The sequence below is a fragment of the Colobus angolensis genome, unplaced genomic scaffold (genome assembly GCF_000951035.1).
Source record: "Colobus angolensis palliatus isolate OR3802 unplaced genomic scaffold, Cang.pa_1.0 Scaffold79, whole genome shotgun sequence".
Taxonomy (NCBI): Eukaryota; Metazoa; Chordata; class Mammalia; order Primates; family Cercopithecidae; genus Colobus; species Colobus angolensis.
The window spans coordinates 687,519-699,062 of record NW_012121709.1 but is presented as its reverse complement, the minus strand read 5'-3'; the positions used below and the strand labels follow the sequence as shown (position 1 = coordinate 699,062).

The 11,544-nt window shown below is 45.9% G+C and overlaps 1 protein-coding gene across 1 annotated transcript in view; it reads right to left on the bottom strand.

Annotated features, from left to right (window-relative positions):
• Positions 1-3,744, bottom strand: part of RPH3A (rabphilin 3A) — a 338,292-nt gene extending 334,548 nt beyond the window's left edge. The window contains exon 1 of the mRNA XM_011928670.1: positions 3,585-3,744. The gene's annotated coding sequence lies outside the window, so the exon portion shown is untranslated. The remainder of the gene's footprint in view (positions 1-3,584) is intronic.
• Between the last annotated feature and the right edge of the window lie 7,800 nt (positions 3,745-11,544).

Here is an 11,544-nt window from a genome sequence, read left to right as displayed (position 1 = left end):
CTCCCTCCTCCACCTTCATCACTCCCTCTTCCTCCTCCTCCACCTCCTCTCCCTCCTCCACCTCCCACTCTCTTCTTCCTCTTCCTCCCTCTCCCTCCTCCATGCCGCCTTCCTCCACCACCCCTTCCCTCCTCAACCACCTCTTCTTCCTCCTCCATCACCCCCTCTTTCTTCTCCACTACCCCCACTCTCTCCTTCCTCCACCTCCACTACCCTCTCCCTCCTCCATGGCCCCTCCCTCCTTCACTCCCATCCCTCTTCTACCTCTACCACCCCTCTTCCTCCTCCCCTTTCCCTCCTCCACCACCCCTTTCCCTCCCCCACCAGGCCCTCCCTCCCCCACCATCCCTCTCCTTCCCACACCACACCTCTCCCTCTCCCACCACCCCTCTCCCTCCCTCACCACCCCTCTCCCACCTCCACCACCCCTTCTACAGTTGGGTTTCTCTAAGGGTACAGGCAGAATCCCTTCACATGCCCCTCCCTCCCCCTCAATCATCCCCTCGTTTTGCTGTTCCCCAAATCACAGAGGCTGTTGCCCCCTGGGGCATTTGCCCTTGCTGTTCCTATACTGGGAACACTTGCCCCCTCTTCTAAGGATCCTCAAAGGAAAATTGAGGGGAGTGGGGGCCTCAGGGAGTCAGCCAACCAAAGTCGCTCCTTAGCTAGTCTCTAATGGAACTGCTGACCCCAATGTGCAGGGTTTTCATTGAGTGGCTCAGTGCCTAACCTGGACTTTCAGCTCATTTATGAAACTTTCATTTGTGACCCAAATGAAAACAAGTAGTTGTTGGATGTATTCACAAATTAGCTCCTGTAAAGTGCTAGGGACAGTGTCTGGCACACAGTGGGCCCTCCCTAATGTTAGTTATTATCTTGTACCTGCATTTGACATGATAGCCATTCCAAGGATGAAATGGAGCAGAACATCTTCCCAGGGCTGAAATCATCTCATTCTCTGCCTCTTTAAGGCAACTGATGCAACCCAGAGGATTGTGGCCAAATGTGGCCTGCAGAACATATTCTGTTTGGTTTCATTGGTGTTCTAGAAAAATGTGACTTCATTGCCAATACTTAAAAACAGAGATCAGACCAGGCATGGTGGCTCATGCCTTTCATCACAGCTCTTTGGAAGGCCAAGGAGGGAAGATTGCTTGAGGCCAGAAGTTCAAAACCAGCCTGGGCAACATAGTAGTGCTGTCTACAAAACCTATGTCTACAAAAAATTTTTAAACTTAGCCTGGAAGCTGAGGCTCCGAAAGTTCTAGTTAACTTTCCATGGTGACACAGCTAATAAACAAAGGAACTAAAAGTTGAACAGTCTTTGTAACCCAAATACCTTAGCATACTAAGGGAAAGTAGAAAGGGGAGGCCAGGGGTGGTGGTTCACACTTGTAATCCCAGCACTTTGGGAGGCCAAGGTGGGAGGATCACCTGAATCTGGGAACTCAAGACTGGGCTGGGCAACATTGCGAAATCCCACTTCTACAAACATTACAAAAGTTAGCCGGGGGTGGTGGCATGCACCTGTGGTCCGGGTTACTCAGGAGGCTGAAGTGAGAGGATCGCTTGAGCCCGAGAGATAGATGTTGCAGTGAGCCGAAATTGCTCCACTGCACTGCAGCCTGGCCAACAGAGTGAGACCCTATCAAAAGAAAGAAAAAGAAAGAAGGGAAGGGAAGGGAAGGGAAAGAGGAAGGAAGGAAGGAGAGAGGGAGAGGAAGAGAGAGAAAAGAAAAGAGAAAAAAAGTGGTTTACACCAAGCCTGTTTTTTAAAGGAACACTTTTATTAATAGCACACTTTGAATGCCAATTTGTTGGGATTGTTAAACAAGATTTAAAATTTTAGCTTCATCTAAATTGGCAGTGCCCACTCCCACACGCACTCCACCTCCTTATTTTTCTCATTTAAGCATTTTGAAAAATTCTAAAGGTTTGACTAAAACTGAAAATGCTTCTTATTTCATCCATCCCTAGTTACTGGCAACCGTAGGTGTCCTTTCTGTTTCTCTCTCTTTTTTTTTTCTTCAGCTTCTTTATTTATATTTTACTCTTTGTAGTTTGTAAATTCCCTCTTACCAGCTGCTTGCAACATCAAAATGGCTTTACTGTTAGATTTCCAATTAGGGTTATGCAGTCTTTTGGCTCCATAAACACACACATAAGAAGAAATGTGTGTATGTGCGCACACACATCTATATGTTCACACTCCCACTCCTAATGGGTTTGTTTTTTTGTTTTGTTTTGTTTTTGGAGATAGGATTTCACTCTGTTGCCCAGGCTGGAGTATAGTAGTGCGGTCTTGGCTCACTGCAACCTCTGCCTCCCAGGCTCAAGCCATCCTCCCGTCTCAGCCTCCCAAGTAGCTGGGACCACAGGCTCACAGACACCATGCCTGGCTAATTTTTGTATTGTTTGTAGAGACAGGGTTTTGACAAGTTTTGCATACTGGTCTCAACTCCTGCTAATAGGTTCTTGATGTCTCTCTGCGTCTCATTTCCCAAAATGTATTTAAAGATCTTAAATTCAAACAACAAAGTCACTGACAGTTTTTAAGGAGCAATTTTTAATGAGTATAATTATACCTTTCATGGGAAATTTTTGGAAAAGTGTGGTTACAACAGTTACTCATAAATATGATTCTACATTATCACTGATTTTTATTTTATTTGTACTTATTTATATTTAGAGACAAGATGTCACTCTGTTGCCCAGGCTGGAGTGCAGTGGCAAGATCATAGCTCACTGCAGCCTTGACCTCCTGGGCTCAAGTGATCCTCCTACCTCAGCCTCCCGAGTAATTGGGACTACAGGTGTGTGCTACCACACCAAGGTATTTGTTTGCTTGTTTGTTTGTTTTGGTTTTTTTTTTTTTTTTTTTTTTTTTGTAGAGGTGGAGTCTGGATATGCTGCCCAGACTCTTGGCCTCAAATGTGGCTGCCATAGTGGCCTCTCAAATCAATGGGATTACAGGTGTGAGTCACTATGTCCAGCCAATTTTTAATTTTTAATGCTATTCTGGTTATATTTTCTTAAATAATTTTTGCCTTTTAAAGATATGATGTATGACCAGGCTGAAATCACGCCTGTAATTTCAGCACTTTGGGAGGCCAAGGCAGGCAGATCACTTGAGATCAGGTGTTCAAGACCAGCCTGGCCAACATGGCAAAACCCCATCTCTACTGAAAATACAAAAATTAGCCAGGCGTGGTGGCGCATGCCTGTAGTCCCAGCTATTCAGGAAGCTGAGGCAGGAGAACTGCCTGAATCCAGGAGGTGGAGGCAAGATTGTGCCACTGCACTCCAGCCTGGGTGACAGAGTGAGGCTCCATCTCAAAAAAAGATATGAAATATTTACAGATTAAATGCTGTTACATCTGAGATTTGACAATAAGGTGGCCAGAATCATACCACAAAGATCAAGTGGCAAATGCTTTACCTAAAAAGGCTTTGACCTGCTGTATCAGCTAAGATCCTTCCAACTGAGAGTGAACATAACACAGTAAACTTTAAACTGGGAAGAAGAAAAGAACTTATTGAATTGTATAACTGAATGAGGCAGGGGTTGAGCTAACTTTAGGTACCTGATTTTCCTCCATTGCTGCTTGGCTCTTCTGTCTGCATATTGTCACCTAATGGGGACAAGCTGGACACCAGCAGCCCCAGGCCACATTTTCTCAGATTCAAGACCAGCTTCAGAAGGGAGCAGTCTTCTGGTGACTCCTGCCAACATTCCTGAAATTCACTCTGATTGGCCAGTTTTCATCTAATGCCCATTCCTGAGCCAATTAGTGTGGCTAGTGGAATGGGAAGCACTGGATTGGCTTAGCCTGGGACACGTGGAGAGGAAGGGGAATTGATGATGTGTCTGTTTCTCTGCTGAGGACACCTGCGTTGCCAGCAAGAGAAAACTAACACAGCCTGCACCTGACATAGGGTTTTTCAGAAAGTCCCACTACAAGGTGAATTACGGGTGTCTGACATATAACAGGATACATTAGACATATATGCAATAATTCATTAGGCATCTATAGTGTGGGGAGTTCAGATCAAGCTCTGAAGTCAGACCAGCCTGGGTTCAAATCCTAGCTCTACCACTTGACCCTGGGAAAACAACTCTCTTGAAGCCTCAGTTTAATACCAGCACCTGTTTCCTCATCTGGGCAAGGAGGTTAATAATGGCACTCACGACCAGGTGTGGTGGCTCACGCCTGTAATCCCAGCACTTTGGGAGGCTGAGACGGGCGGATTACCTGAGGTCAGGAGTTCAAGACCAGCCTGACCAACATGGCGAAACCCCATCGCTACTAAAGATACAAAAATTAGTCGGGCATGGTGGCGCATGCCTTTAATCCCAGCTACTCAGGAGGCTGAGACACAAGAATCGCTTCAACACGGGAGGTGAAGGTTGCGGTGAGTGGAGATCGCGCCATGGCACTCCAGCCTGGGTGACAGAGTGAGACTCCAGCTCATAAAAACAAAAACAAACAAAAAAAAACAAATAATGGCACTCACCTCCTACAATTGCTATGAGGTTTCAATAAGGTAATACATGATGCCAGGCGAGGTGATTCATACCTGTAATCCCAACAACTCAGGAAGCAGAGGCAGGAGAATGGCTTGAACCCAGGAGTTTGAGAACAGCCTGGGCAACATAGCAAGACCCCCATCTCTCCTGGGTTCAAGCCATTCTCCTGCCTCAGCCTCCTGAGTAGCTGGGATTACAGGTACCTGCCACCATGCCCAGATAAGTTTTATATTTTTAGTAGAGATGGGATTTCACCATGTTGGCCAGGCTGGTCTTGAACTCCTGACCTCAGGTGATCTGCCCATCTCAGCCTCCCAAAGTGCTGGGATTACAGGCATGGGCCACCACACCTGGACAGAATAAAATTTTTAAAAAGACAATATGTGGGAAGTCCCTGGTGTATAGTAACCCTCAGTAAGTGGCAGATATTGTTGTTTATGACTATTACCAGAAACGGGGCCCTAACAGATCATTATGGCAATGATGATCCTAAACAGTGAAAAACTTAACATGATTCTGGCTTTGAAAGCAAAAAATAGACACTAGGCTTAGGACAACCTGTTGAGACATTTCTGCCAGGGCTATTTTTATTCTCCAAAATGTGATGTTGGAAAGAAACTCACATTTGTATGTGCCAGGTAGCAACATATTTAATCTGACTTCCAAGCAGTGAATATTTTCATTCTCACTTTTTTGGATGAGAAAACTGAGACTGAAAGATGAGGTGGAGATGGAGGATTATAGCATTATCTTTGTGACAGAAGTGCTAACATACATCAGTATCATACCCTTAATGCTTGGAGATCTATAATAAGTAGCCAAGGAAGGAAGCAGATAGCACAGGGTAAACTGAAGAGAGCGAATGAATTATCTATTTACACAGTGTGGCAGATTTAATGGAACCAACAAGGGTGACAAGGTACACGGGGCCTAGCTACCATGAGAGCTGTGACCACCCCTAGGCAGACAGAAGAAGACTCAGAGTCCGGACCCAGACAGAGCCGTCACTATGGGAGAAGAGTATGAATGGGGACCAGTATGGCAGGATTTCTTAATTTTTTCAAGTGTAAATCCAATTTATTTATTTATTTATGAGACAGGGTCTCACTTTGTCGCCCAGGCTGGAGTATAGCCATGCAATCATAGCTCACTGAAGCCCTGACCTCCCAGGCTCAAGCGATCCTCCCACAACAGCCTCCTAAGTAGGCAGGACCACAGGCAAGGACCATTACACCTGGCTACATTTTTTTTGAAAGGGGGGTTGTCTCACTGTGTTGCTCAGGCTGGTCTCAAACTCCTGGGCTCAAACGATCCTCCTGCTTCAGCCTCCCAAAGTGCTGAGGTTACAGGCGTGAGCCACCATGCCTGGCCAGCTTTTTTAGATAAAATCTCCAAGTATATAAATGTTAACAATTGATTTCAAAGAATTTTAAACACAGGGGAGGCACCCTCCAAAATGAAATACATATCCAGACAGATGCAGATAGTTTATGCCCTCTGCTCTAGACTTTTAGGGCACCCTGTGTGTCCACTCCTTTTGAGGTTGGTAGATGTTTTTACTTCTCTTGCTTGATTGCTTTTCTCTTTCTTCCTTGGTCCCTTGGATTCCTTTGGTCCTCTCCAGGGAGACAATGTGGGTTGTCAGTCATTCAGTTCTGTCCATTTGCTCTACAGAGTGGGATGGATGGGTAGGCAGAGGAGGAAGGGGGCACTTTGGTGATTATAAAATGGAGAAGTGGGGAGTAAGAGGTCCTCACTAGGGTCTGACTTCCAGCTTGAGCATCTATAAGGTGTTACTCAAAGTGTGTTCTCTATATTTTTTTTTAATTAATTTTGGAGACAGGGTCTTACTCTATTGCCCAGGCTGGAGTGCAGTGGCTCCATGATTGCTCACTACAATCCTGACTTCCTGGGCTCAAGTGATTCTCCCACCTCAGCCTCTCGAGTAACTGGGACTACAGGCAAGTACCACCACACCTGGATAATTTTTTGTGGAGCTCAGGGTAGGTCTCAATGTGTTGCCCAGGCTGGTCTCAAACTCCAGGCATCAAACAATCCTCCTACCCTGGCCTCCCAGAACCTGGGATTATAGGCATGAGCCACCACGCCTGGCCAAAGCATGGTCTATAAACTAGTAGCATTGGCATCACCTGGGAGCTGTCTAGAAATTCAGATTCTCACAACCCACTCCACACTTACTGTATTAGTCCGTTTTCACACTGCTATAAAGAACTCCCTGAGACTGGGTAATTTATAAAGATTTAATGGACTCACAGTTCCACATGGCTGAGGAGGCCTCAGGAAACTTACAATCATTGCAGAAGGCAAAGGGGAAGCAAGGCACATCTTATATGGCGGCAGGACAGAAAGAGTGAGGTGGGGAACTGCCACACAGTTTTAAACCATCAGATCTCATGAGAACTCACTCACTATCACAAGAACAGCATAGGGAAACCTCACCCAAGAGCCAATCACCTCCCACGAGGTCCCTCCCCTGACACGTGGGGATTGCAATTTGACATGAGATTTGGGTGGCGATACAGAGCCAAAGCATATCACCCACTAATGCAGAAACTCTGGGAGTGGTGCCGTCAGGGAATCTGTATTTTAACAAGTCCTCCAGATGATTCAGATTCAAACACTTCAGTACTGAAGTTTGAGGTTAGATGACTCCTGAGTGTTGTATGCTAACATAATTTATGTCTCTTTCTCCACCTTCAGTTACATTTGTCCCAGTCTGTTATCCTGGCCAGACCCCAGAAACAAGAGGAGACTAAGAACCCCTGGCATCACACTGAGAACCTTGAATAGCTCTACCCACTGCCTTTGGAATACATAATCTTGTAATTCCATAATGATCAAATAGCCCAATTAAAATGTGGGCAAAATATTTGAATAGACAGTTACAAGAGAAGATATATAAGTGGCCAATGATCACATGAAAAAGTGTGCAACATCTTTTTTTTTTTTTTTTTTTGAGACAGGGTCTTGCCCTGTCACCAGGCTGGAGTGCAGTGGTATGACACAACTCACTGCAGCCTTGATTTCCCAGGGTCAAACGATCCTCCCACCTCAGCCTCCCAAGTAGCTGGGACCACAGGTGTGCACCACCACACCCAGCTGAATTTTTTAAAAATTTTTTGTAGAGACAGGGTTTATGCCATGTTTCCCAGGCTGGTCTCCCAACTCCTGAGCTCAAGCAATCTGCCCGCCTCAGTCTCCCAAAGTGCTGGGATTATAAGCGTGAGCCACTGCACCTGGTTGTATACAACATCCTTAATCAGTACAAGATGCAAATTAAAACCTCAATGAGGCTGGGCCGAGTCTGCTGAAAATACAAAAATTAGCCAGGCATGGTGGCACATGACTGTAATCCCAGCTGCTTGGGAGGCTGAGGCAGAAGAATCACTTGAATCCAGGAGGCGGAGGTTGCAGTGAAGCAAGATCATGCCACTGCACTCTAGCCTGGGAGACAGAGTGAGACTCCATCTCAGAAAAAAAAAAAACAACCAACAGCAACAACAAAAATAAAATCAAAACAAAAAAAAACCTCAGTGCCTCAATGAGACACCACTACACACATAACAGAATAGCTAAAATTAATAAGACTGACAATATCAGGTGTTTGTGATATGGAGCAATGGAATTTTCATCCATTGCTGGTGAGAATGCAAAATGGACCAGCTTTGGAAAAGAGTTTGACAATTTCTTACAGTGCTCAGCATACACTAAACACATGACCCAGAAATTTCACTCCTAGACATTTACCCAAGAGACAAGAAAACACACCCATACAAAGACTTGCACACAGCAGCTTCATTCATAATAGTCAAAAACTGTAAGTGACCCAAATGTCCACCAATATGTGCACAGATAAACAAATTATGATCTATCCATACACTGGAATACTATTTAGCAATTAAAAAGGAATGAACTAAAAAGCAAAAATAACATGAATGAATCTCAAAAACATTATGCTGAGCAAAAGAAGCCAGACACAAAAGATTATATATTGTTTGACTCCATATATATGAAATTCTAGGATTTTTTTTTTTTTTTTTGAGACAGATTCTTGCTCTGTTATCTAGGCTGGAGTTCAGTGGCACAGTCTCGGCTAACTGCAACCTCCACCTCCCAGGTTCAAGCAATTCTCCTGCCTCAGCCTCCGGAGTAGCTGGGATTATAGGCACCTGCCACCACACCCAGCGAATTTTTGTATTTTTAGTAGAGACGGGGTTTTGTCATGTTGGCCAGGCTGGTCCTGAACTCCTGACCTCAAGTGATCCACCAGCCTCAACCTCCCAAAGTACTGGGATTATAGGCGCGAGCCACTGCACTGAGCCTGAAACTCTAGAAATCTATAGTGATAGAAGGCAGTTCAGTGGTTGTCTAGGGTCGAGGACATAGTGATTGATGGCAAAGAGGAATGAGGAAAGTTTCCGGGGTGACAGAAATGTTCTATATCTTCACTGGGGTGGCAGTTACAGGGGTGTATACATCTGTCAAAACTCATCAAACTGTCGACCTAAATTGGATGCATCGTTGCATGTAAATCACAGATCCATAAAGTTTATTGTTTATAGAGTTATTGCATACAAATTACACTTTGATAAGGGTATTTTTAAGTGTTCATTTTGGCCCAGCCGGGCCCATGCCAGGGAAAATTGCTAATAGCAGAAGGGACAGTCTGTTTTGTGAGCCCTGAGCCCATGCTCTCACAGATATTCTCGCTTCAGCTCAGAGGCAGTTCCGCAGCGTGGAGGTTTTTCCCACATCAAATAACTTCAAATGCCCAATAATTGGGAAGTGAGTGTCTTTGGCTCAGTGCAATTACCAAGCACTCCTCACTCTGATCCTTGAGCCAGCATAGTGAACACCAGGCTACAGATTCTGCAAGGAGCGGGAGGAGACACCCTTGGGGCTGTCTGGGAATTCTCACCAGCCAAGTGCAAGCTCCTAATTGGAGTCAGGTTCATCAGGGTTACGTTCTGTGGTTCCTGAGCCTTTGGGGTGGGAAAAAATCCACATGTGTGGGGAGGCACTGACATGACAGCAAGTCAGATTGGTTTCTGACCACGGCAGCAGGGCTGTCATGTCACACAACTCTAGAGGACGCCACTCTTGAAGAATGCTATGAGAATGAGCCCTGGAACTGGACAATGTGACAGCCCCAAACCAGGCACCTCTGTGAGGCGGGCTCTGGGAATATAGTAAGTAAACAAGATAGACATTGTTACCCTCAAAGAGGCTTACAATCTGGCGAGGAATGTAAGCATTGAACAGAGACAAATAAATATATCATTACAAATGATGATACACGCTAGGGAGGAAAGGAACAGGGAGCTGGCAGAGGGGATCACATGGGGTACTGAGCTTGGGCTGTGGAGGGCAGGGAGGCTCTTTGGGGGACGTGACCCATGCAATGAAACCAGAAAAGAGGAACAAAGAGAGCATTCCAGAAAGACAGAAGAACCCAGAGAGAGGCCCTGAGGCCACAGAATCTCAATGTATCTGAGGAGGTGAAAGCCCAGTACAACTGGAGTGTTGAAGGAGGCAGCAGCCAGGAACCAGGTCGTACCTGACTCGTAGACCATGATGAGAAGGTTGGATATCATCTCAAATGCAATGGTGAGTGTCTTCATTTGGGTTCCCCCAGAAACTGACCCTAAGTCAAAGATGTGACTGCAAGTAGTTTATTTGGGAAGTGATTTCAGGAGGCACTAGAGAGGAAGGGAAAGGGAGGAAGTCAATACAGGATGCGTCATTAAGCAGCTTACCACTGGGACAACTGGGGCTCAAATCCAGCAAGGAGCCTGCGGAGACCCATAGAGCACTACTCAATGGAATCCCAACCAAGGGGTGAGAGATCTGGGATATTTATCCATCAACTCCCATCAGTCATTGGTTGAGGAATACTGCAGGGGGGTGCTGGAGGTGGAGTAGTGTTTACTCCTGGCACTTCTAACCTGCCCTTCAAATAGCCAGAGAAAGCCCCCAGACTAAAAGTCAAAGGGGCTGCTGTTGGAAGCCATGGGGTCTGCATGCCCAGAAATGATGTGTGCCCAGGACCTATGAGCAGGGCATCCACAATATCTGCAACCAGGAGCCACTAAAGGATTTTAAGCAGAGTGATTCTCTTTTTCTTTTTGAGACAGGATCTAGTTCTGTCACCCAGGCTGAATTGCAGTGGTTCAACCTTGGCTCACTTCAGACTCAGATGATTCTCCCACCTCAGCCTCCTGAGTAGTTGGGACTATAGGCATGCACCACCACACCTGGATGATTTTTGTAGTTTTTGTAGAGACAGGGTTTTGCCATGTTGCCCTGGCTGGTCTTGAATTCCTGGCCTCAAGCAATCCTCCTGCCTCGGCCTCCCAAAGTGCTGGGATTACAGGTATGAGCCACCACACCCAGCCACGTAGAGTGATTTTTCTGGAGAACAGACTGTAGGCAACAGGAATGGGAGCAGAAATCTAGCTCGGAGCCTGCTGCAGTGGTTCAGGCAGGAGATGGTGGTCGCTTGGCCCAGGAAGGTAGCAGTAGGGGCAGGGAGAAGTGGGAAGGTACAGCAGGGTCTGGTGATGGATCAGATGTAGGGATGAGGGAGAGAAACCTGTCAAAGATAGCTCTTAAATTTCTGGTTTTAGTTCCTAGGTGAATGAAAATGCTATTATCTGAGAGTGGTAAGATTAGAGAAGAGGATACTGGTATTATTGTGAAACTCAATTAAATTAAATGAGCTATTGTAGGAGACAGCACCTAGCCCAGGGCCCATCCTGTGCTAGGTACTCAGTGCGAGTCTGCACTTTTCCTTTTTTTCTTTTTTTTTTTTTTTTGAGATGGAGTCTTGCTTTGTTGCCCAGGCTGCAGTGCAATGGCACAATCTTGGCTCACTGCAGTCTCTGCCTCCCAGGTTCAAGTGATTCTCCTGCCTCAGTCTCCCAAGTAGCTGGGATTACAGGCGCCCATCACCACACCAGGCTAGTTTTTGTACTTTTATTAGAGATGGGATTTTG